The sequence below is a fragment of the Schistocerca piceifrons genome, chromosome 2, assembly GCF_021461385.2.
Source record: "Schistocerca piceifrons isolate TAMUIC-IGC-003096 chromosome 2, iqSchPice1.1, whole genome shotgun sequence".
NCBI classification, from domain to species: Eukaryota; Metazoa; Arthropoda; class Insecta; order Orthoptera; family Acrididae; genus Schistocerca; species Schistocerca piceifrons.
The window spans coordinates 465,086,317-465,100,151 of NC_060139.1; positions in this window are offsets into that span (position 1 = coordinate 465,086,317).

Below are 13,835 nucleotides of genomic sequence, written 5' to 3' on the forward strand. Positions count from 1 at the left end.
AGTGCCCCCATATAATCAGACTACATGAAATATGTGACTGGAATAGCTCAATGTATGTCACCCTAAGGTACTCCAGGCTCACTGCCTCCCAACTGTTTCAAGATAAGGTATGCCATTGGGATATTTTTTCACATACGTGATTGACATGTTCCTCCCAATAGAATTTTGAGTCAATGTAAATACCCAAGAGTTTTATTGACTTACTGCCTACTTCATTTGATATTCCCATTAAAAGTTGTTGGGTTTTATCAGGATTTCACATGAGGTTATTGGCTGCAAACCAGCCCAGGGCCTTATTATGTGTTTCTTTTGTTATGCTATTCAGATCTGAAGTGTTCTGATGTGTGATAAGTAGTGTTGCATCGTCAGCATCACATACACAAGGTGGGCTATGTTATTAGGTAAATCGTTGAGAGGTACAATAAAGAAGAAGGGTGCAAAGATAGACCCTTGTGGTACAATTGTGCTGATTTCCATTATGGAAGAACATTTTGACAGAGACAAATTGTTTTCTGTTACTTAAATAAGAACTTATCACAGCGGAAGTGCTCCCTCTCACTGCATAAAACGCTAGTTTCCTCAGTAGAATGTAAACAGGAATGCAACTGAAAGTTTTGCTTAGGTCACATAATAACACTGATACCATGTTATTGTTTTCAAAAGCTGTCGAGGTTTGGTCAACGGTTTCCAAGATGTCCCCTGTTGTGTTTCTCCCTTTGTGAAAACCAAACTGATTGTTACATAGGATATTATGTTTTTCAAAGAAGCTGCTTATTTGTGTGTGTATCAGTGCCTCAAATATTGTTGAGAATACTGGGACAATGAAGACTGGTCTGTAGCTTTTTGGAAGATGTTTGTCTGTTGGCAGAAATGTTAAACTCAACAGTCTCTTCAGTGCTGTTGAACAAACATACATTATTCAGTGACATCATGTGTCAAACTCCCTCTCCCTTTTAGTTTCATTATCATCCATTATAACACAGTCACAATGCAATGATGGTCAGATAATCATAACAGACATCCTTGTGATGGACACATCTCACATTAAACTGGGGAAAGAAAAAGCACTGCTTAATTACATCAGTATGTCCCACAAACAAACATGAAAGATTGTATTTCAGTCTGAAAAAATGAATGAGTGCATTTACTATTATGTGGGCATAAAAGAAGCCTTAATATGGTACCCTAGATATGTTTTTGCAAAGGATAATAACTTCTAATATATGTCACTAAAATGCAAAGAGCTGAATTCTTGACTTACTGTTTATTTTTGTATAGATAGCTAGGGAATAATGTGAGAAAGAAAATTTTGTTTGTAAGAATGTAATTTATTGTAAATTTTTAGGAGATAAATTTAAAAGAAAAATATACTGAAAAGTAGAGCATGTATGACACTCACCATTTTTTTTTTCAAATAATGTTTTTATAATAAATTTTGTTTCCTCATCAAGTTTATGCTTCGTATTTCATTATCAGTTACACTCCTGTTACGGGCTGAATAACTAATCTGGTTTATTCCTATTGGGTGTGTATATTTACTTTAATGTTATGGTTAATTTGAAGCTTTTGCCTTGTTTTAATTTTTTTTGGTTTTCATAAATATTGTTACAAATAATAATAAATAAATTGTGTGTTTTTCAGAATGTATGTTTCACATCCCATACACCTCGTAAGAAAACAAAGATAGTAAGAGACAAAATTGAGACCATCACATATGAACCTGTGGGCCCAAATACATCTAAAACTTGGACTAAAAATTTGAAAATTCCAAGTTTGCCTCCATCCAATTTGAATAACTGCAATATCATTGATCTTGATTACTTTTTACATGTAAGCATTCTCCGTTAGACTCAATAAAGAAGAATTACTTTTATAGAGTTCTCTATTATTAGTGATACATTTTTAAGACAATAGAGATAGGTGTGTGTTTGCAGATATATGTTATATTAAATTGTTAGCAGAATTGTGTATTGTTTTTTATTCATTAATAATGGATTATGAAATGTCATGTTTTTAATGGTATTTGTGCCATATGTTATTAGAAACTAATGATCTGAATATTATACATGATATTTATTCTCATTTTTCCTGTTACTAGGTCAAAGCAGTTATCAATGGGCCCCACACAAACTTACATGTAAACATCCCAATAAAATTAGGAACAATTCCACTGTTAAGCTACATACCACCTGAATTATCCAAACAGCTATTGGACTCCACCATTCATACTCCTCAGCTTCCTCCTTTGAAAGATGCTCCTGAAAAATTTCCACATCCATCCATAACTTTGGCACCATATCCACAACCGCATACACAGTACCCTACTGCACCATATTCCTCAAATATTGCAGATATCATGGCGCCCAGCACAAGTCAGCAGGATATTACAAATGGACTGCCAAATCAGTTGAACATAATTCCATCTGCACCACCCCTTCCATACCCAGAAGTTCGTAAGTATTCTCATATTGTCTTGCTTCTGCCCATATTTAATCTGTATGATTGTGGGGGTACAGATGATAAAACAAGTTACTAGAAGATAGTTTTCCGCTTTTGATATGTACACTAGCAATTTGCTTAATATGCTCTTTCCAAAACAACACTACAAGAAATATAGAAAAGTATACAGCTGAATATTTGGTGTTCACTGGGCAAGTTACAGAGATAGAAAACTCACTTATATAGTTATGTTGTTTGTACATGCAATTAAATATTTTTGAAAAATCTATTTTCAGTTAATTATCATTTAGACATGTGTAAGAACAACTCATTCATTGTCATACATTCTGTTCTAATTTCAGCTTTAATCACCAATTCAATATCTGTACTTTTGTAAAATTTGAAATTAAAAAGATAACTTTCCGGTTGGATTCTAATCATATGTTTGAGAAACATACATAAGCTCATTGAAAAGTTTGGAAATTAGTTTGGATCAACATTACACTAACAGTGTTATCAGTTGTAAATATTGATTTCTCATGGAAATTGTAGCAACACTAGACCATTTTCTATACACTCCTACCACAACAAATACTTTTGGTTACACAAAATAACAATTCTGACTTCTACTGGTGGGAATGGGCTTGAGTTTATGCTACATGAAAGCAAAGAAGATGTGTGACAATTTCCAAATAGCTCAAAATAATAGTTTTATAAGTATTTCTTCTAATTTCTGTGGCCCACTGAGGAGAATAAAAATAACAAAAAACGAACTACGTGGTTGTTCCAAAGCAATACTGTTGCATCAAAAACACAATCGAGTCCAAATCCAAAGGCAAGATCATCAGTGAAGTACAATATGCAGAACTGGAAGTGTATTTATTGCTGACACCAGAGTACACTCAGAGCAGAACAGGCTCCTAGACAGAGAGTTCAACTATTTACAAAAATGGAATATTCCAGAATGGTGATACCTATACAGACATTGAATATTCCAGAATATACAAACATTACAAATGTCAACAATGTAGGAAAAGACTGTAAAGAAGACACATTAAGTTGCAGACAGGCACAATTGAAAGACACTTACATAAAGCTTTTGGCCACAGCCTTCATCAGCAAAAGAGAAACACACACCATTCACACACATAAGCAAGCACACCTCAAGCACTGTGTGTCATCCTAGCATGTTTGATTAGTGACAGAGATTGATGAAAAGATTAATACTCCTCTTTTTCGGTATTCTTTATTACCTGCTAATGTACGGGACCAACACTCATGGTGACTGTATCTTCTGTACTTGGTCTGAAATTTCTGGTTGCCATGAAGTGCCGTGTCTCTTCTCATACTATCTGGCATATGCAAGAGATGAGGTCCGGAAGGTCTTCCACAACTGTGATAGGGATCACATATGATAGTTGGTCATGCATCTTTCGTTCAACTCCGAAAACGTTCTGCCTTGTTTCCTGATGATGTTGGGCCCTGTTCTTCAATCATTTTTCTGTTATGTGGCATTTTTTCTGATTCTATCAAATTTTTTCTTCTGATCGGCCTGGAATTTGTCCCAGCTATTGAGCTTATTTTCATTATCCCAAAGCTTACTGGGCTGTGCCATCCTAGAAAAAGTAATCACTTGCCAAACGCCTCATGTCATCCCACCTATTGCATTTGGCAACTCAGTCGAATTCTTTTAGCCATTTCATCAGGCCCTGACCAGCGTCTTCAGCAAAGACTGATGGATGCGTGATGTGCAGCTGGCTTACTGCTGTTTTGGAATCCATCTGCCTCCTAAATGTATGTGTATCCTAGGAACAATGAACTGCTTATATTCCGGTTCATATCTGTGCAGGTGACATATTTTGTGTTGCCTGATCGGAGTCAAAGTGCTGTAGATGTTTTGAAATACATTGCATCCCCACCAAAAATCAGGACCACAATAAAGTCCAAATCGAAAGGCAGGGTCCTCAGCAAAGTACACCACTTAGAACTGAAAACACATTCATGACTATTCGTGCATCTTCCCACTTTATGTCGAATAACTGGAAGTATACTGTGTCGAATACTCCAGACTATACAAACATTACAAATGTAAAATACTTCAATAACCTTTCAGAAATGATAAATATCAAGTAACAAATAACTGCTGGTGGTCAGGTTTGAATTAGTGAGCCACAGCACACCAGCCAGTGATGCTAACTCCTATACTCTTATGCCATACTGGATGCACCACGGCTCACAGCAATCTTACTCAATATATTGGCTACTCATCCCTCTCTCTCCATCATAATCTCATACTCTGGTTTATTCAAGCTTTCTGAGATGTGTAAAGATCAAAAATTTGGTAATCTCATCTTTAGTGATTTGAAGTCCAACAAGTAACAGACACTTACTGATAAAAAAAGGGAAGCACCTAGAAGGGGAAGACTAATGGAAATGAAATTTCGAGGGTTGAGAGGATATGTGTGTTACTGCTGTGATTACAAAAGCAAGTCAAACTGACAAAAAACTTGGGAGCCTACTAATCAGTGTGATGCTGCACCCCCTCTGGCCTGGATGCATCCACTGATTCAGTTGGGAAGGTTGTTGTAACTGGTCCTTGATATCCTGGATACTATCACTGGGATGGAGTTGACATCCAAGCTGATCCCACACATGTTATATGAGGTCCAGATCTGGGAATCTTGCTGGCAATGTGAGTACCTTAACATCATGCAGACAGTCCATAGAGACATGTGACATGTGGACAAGTATTGTCCTGTTGAAAAATTGCACCACACCATTGTGGCATGAGAGGTGGCACTTGAGAATGCAGGATCTCCATAACATACCACTGCGCCATTAGAGTTCCCTTAATGACTACCAGTTATTACCTGAAATCATACCCTGTAACTCTGCACATCATGATGCAGAAGTAGAATGACACATCTCTTCAGATCATCACAATACTCACTGAGAATGGTCATGTGGAATAGTGCAGAACTGCAATTCATTACCAAACAACTGCATTTCATTGTCGAACACCATGCAATGCCATTCATCAGCAGTCCATGCTTTCCAGTGATTGCTCCACTCTGACTGCTGCTGTATGTGTTGCGGTGTCAATTGCTACCTCTACATAGGATGTTAACTCCCTAGTCTGGCTGCTTCTAGTCTCTGAATGTTGCAGGGAGTCCATTACTTGTTCTCAGATGGCAGGTGGAGATGTCAAGGGGCTATGAAGTGCTTGTTGCACAATACAGCAATCTTCCCTTGTGGTGCTCAGACATGGTTGACTAGACCATTGTAACAAATATGCCTGCTGTCATTTCCATCCAGCCCATTGGTTCACTGTCACATGTGAATTCCCCACAAATGTTGATACTGCATGATTTAGGTGACTTTCCAAATGGAGATCCACAATGAGACCTTTTTCAAACTCTGTTAGGCACTGATAACACTGTCTTAGATCAATATGCAGCATCTACTAGTCCTTCGCAGTGGTCACTCAACATCTGACACTGTTCATACCCATTATACACCCTAACAGTCCTGATAACACACCGAATGTGTGCAACACTAATGTGCTTTGGTTGCTGTTCTACATGCCACAGAGGATTTGCAACTCTGATCATTTGTGAACCTGCTAATGTTATGTACATGTATGAAGTGACATTGACAATGACCATCTCTTCTCAGTGCTTCGTTTATACTGTCTGGCAGTCTATTTGTGACAACTTTTAAAATGATTTTTTTCCATGAGATATTCTCAGTATTGATTTCATTTCATTTGGATCCAATTAATTTCCATTAGCAGTTATTTTAAACTTCAAGATTGACAAAAAAATGTGGATATAACCTTCAGGAACATTTTTGTATTTTATACTGTTATTGTGATAATGAATCCAAAATTAAAAGTATGTAATGAAGATATAAGTATAAACATTACAGAAAACAGAAGGCAATGAAAAAAAAAGAAAAAAGCAGATGGCCAACTCACAGAATAAGGAAAGAAAAAATCTTCTTCTTCTCTCACTATTCTGTATGCTCATATTTTGAGCACCAGAAAGCAGTTCTGCACTGTGTTGAATATCTTCCAAAAATAAAGAAAAATGGTGGCCATATGAACACTACTATCTATTGTTTCCTGAACATTATGCACAAACAAAGTCAGGCTGAGTTTCAAAATACCACTGTTTGTGGGATACATGCTGATTCCTCCAGAGATTTTTTTGACATCCAACTCTTCAATAGACTGGCATCAGTGATATATGCTTATAGTAATGTACATTAGTCTGACAACTATCCTTTGAAATGGATATAATCTGCAACTTTTGACATTCACTTGGAATGTTTCATTGCTCCAATAACATACTGTAAGTTTCTGCTTGAGTGACATAAAATCTTATAGATATCCAGTCATATCCAGTCACTTTTCCTCTGTTGAAGAAGTTTAGATGATATTCTATTTCACTGTCACTTATCTTTGTATCTGTCATTTTGGGATATGTGCAGTGACTGAAAGGAGGAACCATAGTAAGATGTTCCTAAGTGAAACACTTTTGGAAGACAGAATTCAGTACCTTGTCCTTCTCAGTGTCACCCTCCATTTGGATGCCATATGATAACAGAGAAACTGTATAAAGGACTTGTTTCCATTTGCTTTCCTTACATAAAAACAAAAGTCTTAGAATTTTTGGCACATTCGTAGGTACATATTTTGTAGTTCATTGAATATTTATTGCTTGTGAGAAGTGTTAAGTTAAGATGGGAGTAATATCTAACTGACCAGTGATGTGGAACAGGTGGACCTAGAGAAGTATGTAATACTGACTTCTGTCTTTCAAAATCATTTCATTGTGAAAGAGAGTAGTATGCTTCCTCCTTCCAAAGGCTGTATGATGCCAAAGAAATTGATATTGAAATAAGTGATAAATTGAATAGAAATCAAATAATTCATTTAATAAAGGAAAGAACCTTTATATAATGAGATACTGACATTGTTTTATATAGGTTATGCAAAATAAATTGCTTTCCGTCAAGCAAATATATAAATACACCACTACAATTGGCACCTAGCGTGTCCTAGCTTGTTATAGCCAGCGCACTGTTCTTAGCGGTATATGGACAATACTACTGTAACACACTGACTGCCATGATGAAATTTTGACCATGCATTGCTATGCCACATTTAAATCACAAATATTACCTCTGAAGCCAAGTTGATTTTTTGCATCAGATGTCGTCTTTTGAACATGTAGAATTAAGTTACTTGACAAAATGACATTTTATGACTGATCTGGACCGATAACAAGTGTGAGCCAAATATGGCTCACACGGCCCAACAACAACATTTTAACACAATTATGATCTTTAGCCACATGTGGCTCACATGATTTAAAACCACAATAGGTGTAAAAATAAATAAAAACACTTTTCAAGAAATGAATTCAAACACTTAGTTTATTTGATTGTATTAGCTATACATAATATTATTTAGTTATATACAGGGTGGTCGATTGATAGTCACTGGGCCAAATATCTCACGAAACAAGCATCAAATGAAAAAAACTAGAAAGAACGAAACTCATCTAGCTTGAAGGGGGAAACCAGATGGCGCTATGGTTGGCCTGCTAGATGGCGCTGCCATAGGTCAAACGAATATCAACTGCAATTGTTAAATAGGAACCCCCCATATTTTATTATATATTTGTGTAGTACGTAAAGAAATACGAATGTTTTAGTTGGACCACTTTTTTCACTTTGTGATAGATGGTGCTGTAATAGTCACAAATGTATAAGTACATGGTATCACATAACATTACGCCAGTGCGGATGGTATTTGCTTCGTGATACATTACCCGTGTTAAAATGGACTTGCGGAAAAGGTCAATATCATGTTGATGTATGGCTATTGTGATCAAAATGCCCAATGGATGTGTGCTATGTATGGTGCTCGGTATCCTGGATGACATCATCCAAGTCTCTAGACCATTCGCCAGATAGTTACATTATTTAAGGAAACAGGAAGTGTACAGCCACATGTGAAACATCAAACACAGCCTGCAACAAATGATGATGCCCAAGTAGGTGTTTTAGCTGCTGTCGCAGCTAATCTGCACATCAGTAGTAGGCAAATTGCATGAGAATTGGGAATCTCAAAAACTTCGGTGTTGACAATGCTACAGCAACATCAATAGCACACGTACCATATTTCTATGCACCAGAAATTGCATGGTGATGACTTTGAATGTCGTGTACAGTTCTGCCACTGGGCACAAGAGAAATTATGGGACAATGACAGATTTTTAACACGCGTTCTATTTAGCGACGAAGCGTCATTCACCAACAGCGGTAACGTAAACCGGCATAATATGCACTATTGGGCAACAGAAAATCCACGGTGGCTGCAATAAGTGGAACGTCAGCGACCTTGGTGGGTTAATGTATGGTACGGCATTATGGGAGGAATGATAATTGGCCCCCATTTTATCGATGGCAATCTAAATTGTGCAATGTATGTTGATTTCCTACGTAATGTTCTACTGATGTTATTAATAGATGTTTCACTGCATGACAGAATGGCGATGTAGTTCCAACATGATGGATGTCCGGCACATAGCTCGCGTGTGGTTGAAGCAGTATTGAATAGCATATTTCATGACAGGTGGATTGGTCGTCGAAGCACCATACCATGACCCACACATTCACCAGATCTGATGTCCCTGGATTTCCCTCTGTTGAGAAAGCTGAAGTATATTTGCTATCGTGATCCAACGACAGCACCTGACAACATGTGTCAGTGCATTGTCAATGCACGTGCAAACATTACAGAAGGCGAACTACTCACTGTTGAGAGGAACGTCGTTAAATGTATTGCCAAATGCGTTGAGGTTGATGGACATCATTTTGAGCATTTATTGCATTAATGTGGCATTTACAGGTAACCACGCTGTAACAGCATGCGTTCTCAGAAATGATAAGTTTGCAAAGGTACATGTATCACATTGGAACAACCGAAATAAAGTGTTCAAATGTACCTATGTTCTGTATTTTAATTTAAAAAACCTACCTTTTACCAACTGTTCATCTAAAATTGTGAGCCATATGTTTGTGACTATTACAGCGCCATCTATCACAAAGCAAAAAAAGTGGTCCAACTAAAACACTCATATTTCTTTACGTACTACACAAATATGTAATAAAAAATGGGGGTTCATATTTTAAAAAAGTGCAGTTGATATCTGTTTGACCTATGACAGTGCCGTCTAGCAGGGCACCCATAGCGCCATCTGGCTTCCCCCTTCAAGCTAGACAAGTTTAGTTCTTTGTAGTTTTTTTATTTGACTCTTATTTCGTGAGATATTTGGCCTGGTCATGATCAATGGACCACCCTGTATAATATTATTTACAATTTTTTACTTGGTCTGACAATGTTCATCGATAAAGATTTTAGAATATTCTGCTTCTTCAACACAGCATTGTGCATGTCACTAAAACACTCGTTGCACATAAAACTGTCACATTTATTGCATTTAGTGCACACCCGCTTCACTTTCTTAGGAGCATCCTTTCGTTCTTCTGTTCTTCACAGGTGCTTATAACTGCCTGAACATCTTCTTCGACTGCTCTGCTTTGGACCCTCTGCTTTCTCAAGGCGATGAGTGTTATCTTCATGGAACGGTTGTAGTGTTGCTCATAGTTGTGGATCTATGGCATTGAATAGCAGTAGAGTCAAGGGCTCCCTGAAAGGAATTATTTGTATGCAAGACTTGGATTCTTTGTTTGCCAAGTTGTACGGCACTTGACCATTTAGATCAGATGTTCCAAAAAGGATTTCAAAAACGATCTTTCTGTACCATTTATCCGTATGCTGAAATTAGGAATCAATTGCAAAAATGTTGAGTGCTATGAACATGTGTGTGTTCAGTGGAGCCACCACTTTTAAACCCATACTTGAAATGCATTATCTGTGAGCCCTATGAGGCTTACAAGCCCCCTAAATGCAACTCTGCATGTGAGCCAATAATGGCTCACATGTCCCACAGTACAATTTATATGTGATCCAAATATGGCTCACGTGGCATCACAAACTGTGAAACTGTGAGCCATCATTGGCTCATGTGGCAGTCAGTGTGTTAATAAGTGAAATTCCAGGACATTGCTCTACATGCTCTAGCACTTAACTAAATACATTTTAACATTTTCTTTTCCTGCCTCTAATCTAGGTGATCTACTTATCTCTCTCAGTATGACATGTAATGACCATTCTCTTCAAGATATTCGTTTTCCAACAGTCAGCATGTAATGATTCTTTCTCTGTCATTCTTGAGGTCTCTGGCCAAAAGCTCTATGTAGCATGTTATTAAGTATTTTGAAATACAGATGATGATGATTTAAGGTTGAAATTACATAAAATAATGAAAAGGCAACCATACGCCTATGGCAGACTGATGCATGGTGCACAGAAACACAAAACAGAATAAGGTATTCACACTAGCTTCCAAGCTCTTTCTCCAGTAAAAGTACACACAGTCATACACACAACCACACAGATTCCAAAATGCACACTCCCGGGGTCACTTTGAGACTAATTGTTATCAAATTATTATTAAATACTCAGCTTAGCCACAACTGCAGAAGCTAGTGTTTGGGTATTTATGTGATTGTGTGTGTGAATGTGTGTACTTTTAGTAGAAAAGAGTAAGAATTTGAAAGCTAGTGTGTGTACAGTTTTCTGTTACGTGTTTCTCTGCATCATGCATGAGTCTGCTATTGTTTTAAGATTGAAATTGGTTGAAAATAATAATAATTAATAAAATGTCTGTTTTTGACAGTTTTATGATAATTTATGTGAATCTTATCTTTTACTATATTACATGTTGAGGGAATTTGTGTGCAGCCACCATTAATATCAGTACTATTTATGTTTTTCATTGCAGCACCTCCTTCTTATGAAGAATGTGTGTATGGTGCCAGTAATATTGATGTTGAAGAAGATTCAAGCCATGTTCAGGAAGGAGACAGATTTATTCCTAGGTATCCTACATACAACCTACATTTTGGAAAGTAAGTGGAATTATATTTTGTTGATTTCTGGATGGAATCAAAGATGAGCTTATACTTTTGTTAATCAATTATGGCACAAATATTTTTAGCTATGTCATGACATATTTTTTTCTACTAATTAATTTTCACATCCAAAGAAGGATATAGTCACCAGAACAGTTACACTAAACTCCAAAAAAGATAAATAAATAAAAAAATACCCTGTGACCAAATGAGGGTCAAGCCCAAAATGTTTGAATCTGCAGCCTTGTTCCATTGACATCATCCCACATATTTTCTTCTGATGAGCATTCTTAATGACAAAAATATATTTTTACTGTAAATAATAATAGCATCTATCAACTTTATGATAGATTTACAGCATGTTGACACATAAATGTGATTATATACAGAGAAATATGTATTACTGCAAACATTAAATACCATGTATGTAAAGATATGATGTGTTAAATAGTTAATGCAAGTCATCTGATGAGTTGGTGGTGTTCAATTCATGGATTATTTCCTAAAGCTCCCCTCCTTGCCTTGTGGAGTGGCAGCATGCCTGACGGTTGCAAGTGATCTGCAGAAAAGACAATATGCTTGGTAGCATCACGCAGTTATGAAGAGTTAATATTCGGAATGGCATTTATGTAGAAGTAGGGCCATGAATGTAAAATGACAGAGGAAGATATAGATTAGCCTCTCCCAATTTAACATACTTAAATCCAAATTAAGTTGTAAAATATTTCTCACTTAGCACAACACAGAGAAGCATAGACTATAAAGTATAATCCCTCACTTATTTAATCTAAAATTTTATTTAAAGGCCATACCCACCTTGTGTCAGAGCATAAATGTTATCCAATGGATCAAAGAACAATAGAACCTGAAACATAAGGCATGTGTAGCCAAAAGCCTCTATCAATGTTCACAAAGAGCTAGAGATCAAGAAAGATAATATATGCAAAGGCACAGAGACTGTCAAAGAGAGTACAGATGTGCTGTGTTTGATACAAGAATGAATTAGTGAGAGCAGTATCTAACAATTAAATTACAGTGTAACATATGGGGAATACCATACAAGTTCATGAGTGAGCACACTAAGATCCCAGTGACTTTGGCCATATCGGTCTAGATTTGTTAAAATATCTCAGGAAAGGAAACCAATAGCAGACTATCTCTCCAACAAACTCCACCCTGCCAATTAACTGCTCGAACTCCTCAGGACAGACATAGAAACCTTCTAGATTCTAAAATATATAGATCCTATCTTTCTTATCAGTAAACTAGATACAGCTCAGGAAAATCTTCTGTGCAACCATTTTGGAGAGCACTCTAAATTCTACAGTCTTGGCCCATCCCAATTTTACTTCAGCCAGTTTGAGTCTATTGATTATGCTACTATCCAGACAATCATCGATAATACCCACCAGGATTATGTAATTGCAGTAATGAGGCAGTGCAGTTGCCTTAGACAGCTTATGGTGGCCTTCCTTTGATATTGACACAAAAGGATTATCCATATACCCAATGTATTCTACAATAACTTCCACAACTCTTTCAAAGCCATGCAGGACACCAAGTGATGTAGAATAAGTGCTAAGAAACATCCAAGGGGATAAACCTGAGGACTCATGTTCTGAGATGTAGCCATATAACCTCTTGTCAACTTACTTAATGGGTGCAGGAAAAGAAATAACAGAATTGTCAAATCATATGTGCATGATCCATTGGTAGTCATCTCAACCACAAGACAATAAAATTGTAGGTAGGTAATAAGGTGTACATGCAGAAGGTAGCAAATGAAATAATCCACTGATTTGACCTATTAGGATACATCAGTTTCAAATTCCAGTTTTTGAAATGATAGCATACCATACTACAATCACTGATATTATAATCTGCTTGACACCCAGCACATTGGGAACACTACTTTTACATTTCACAGAATGCAATAACTGAAAAGTGGAAACAAGGAGGTACACTTCTTCAACTATCTGGGGAATTCTGTACATCACCAATGGAATCACTTGGAATATACCTGTTAAGCCTTACAACAAGGAGCAGAGCTGCACCGTCCTGGTTGAAGATGGACAAGCTAGACAACGTTCAAAGCACCATTAAATCAGATATATATAACAAGCTCCAAATTACAGACTGAAGAGTGGATGCAGAGTGTGAGAGATGAGAGAGTGTGATTATGGACAAAAAGTATCCTCGTTATCTCTCAACATCAGACAGTGATTAAGAATGGCTTAAGCCATGCTCTGTCTTGCATGGAACATCTACAACTACATCTACATCTACATGGTTACTCTGCAATTCACACTTAAGTGCCTGGCAGAGCGTTCATCGAACCATTTTCATAC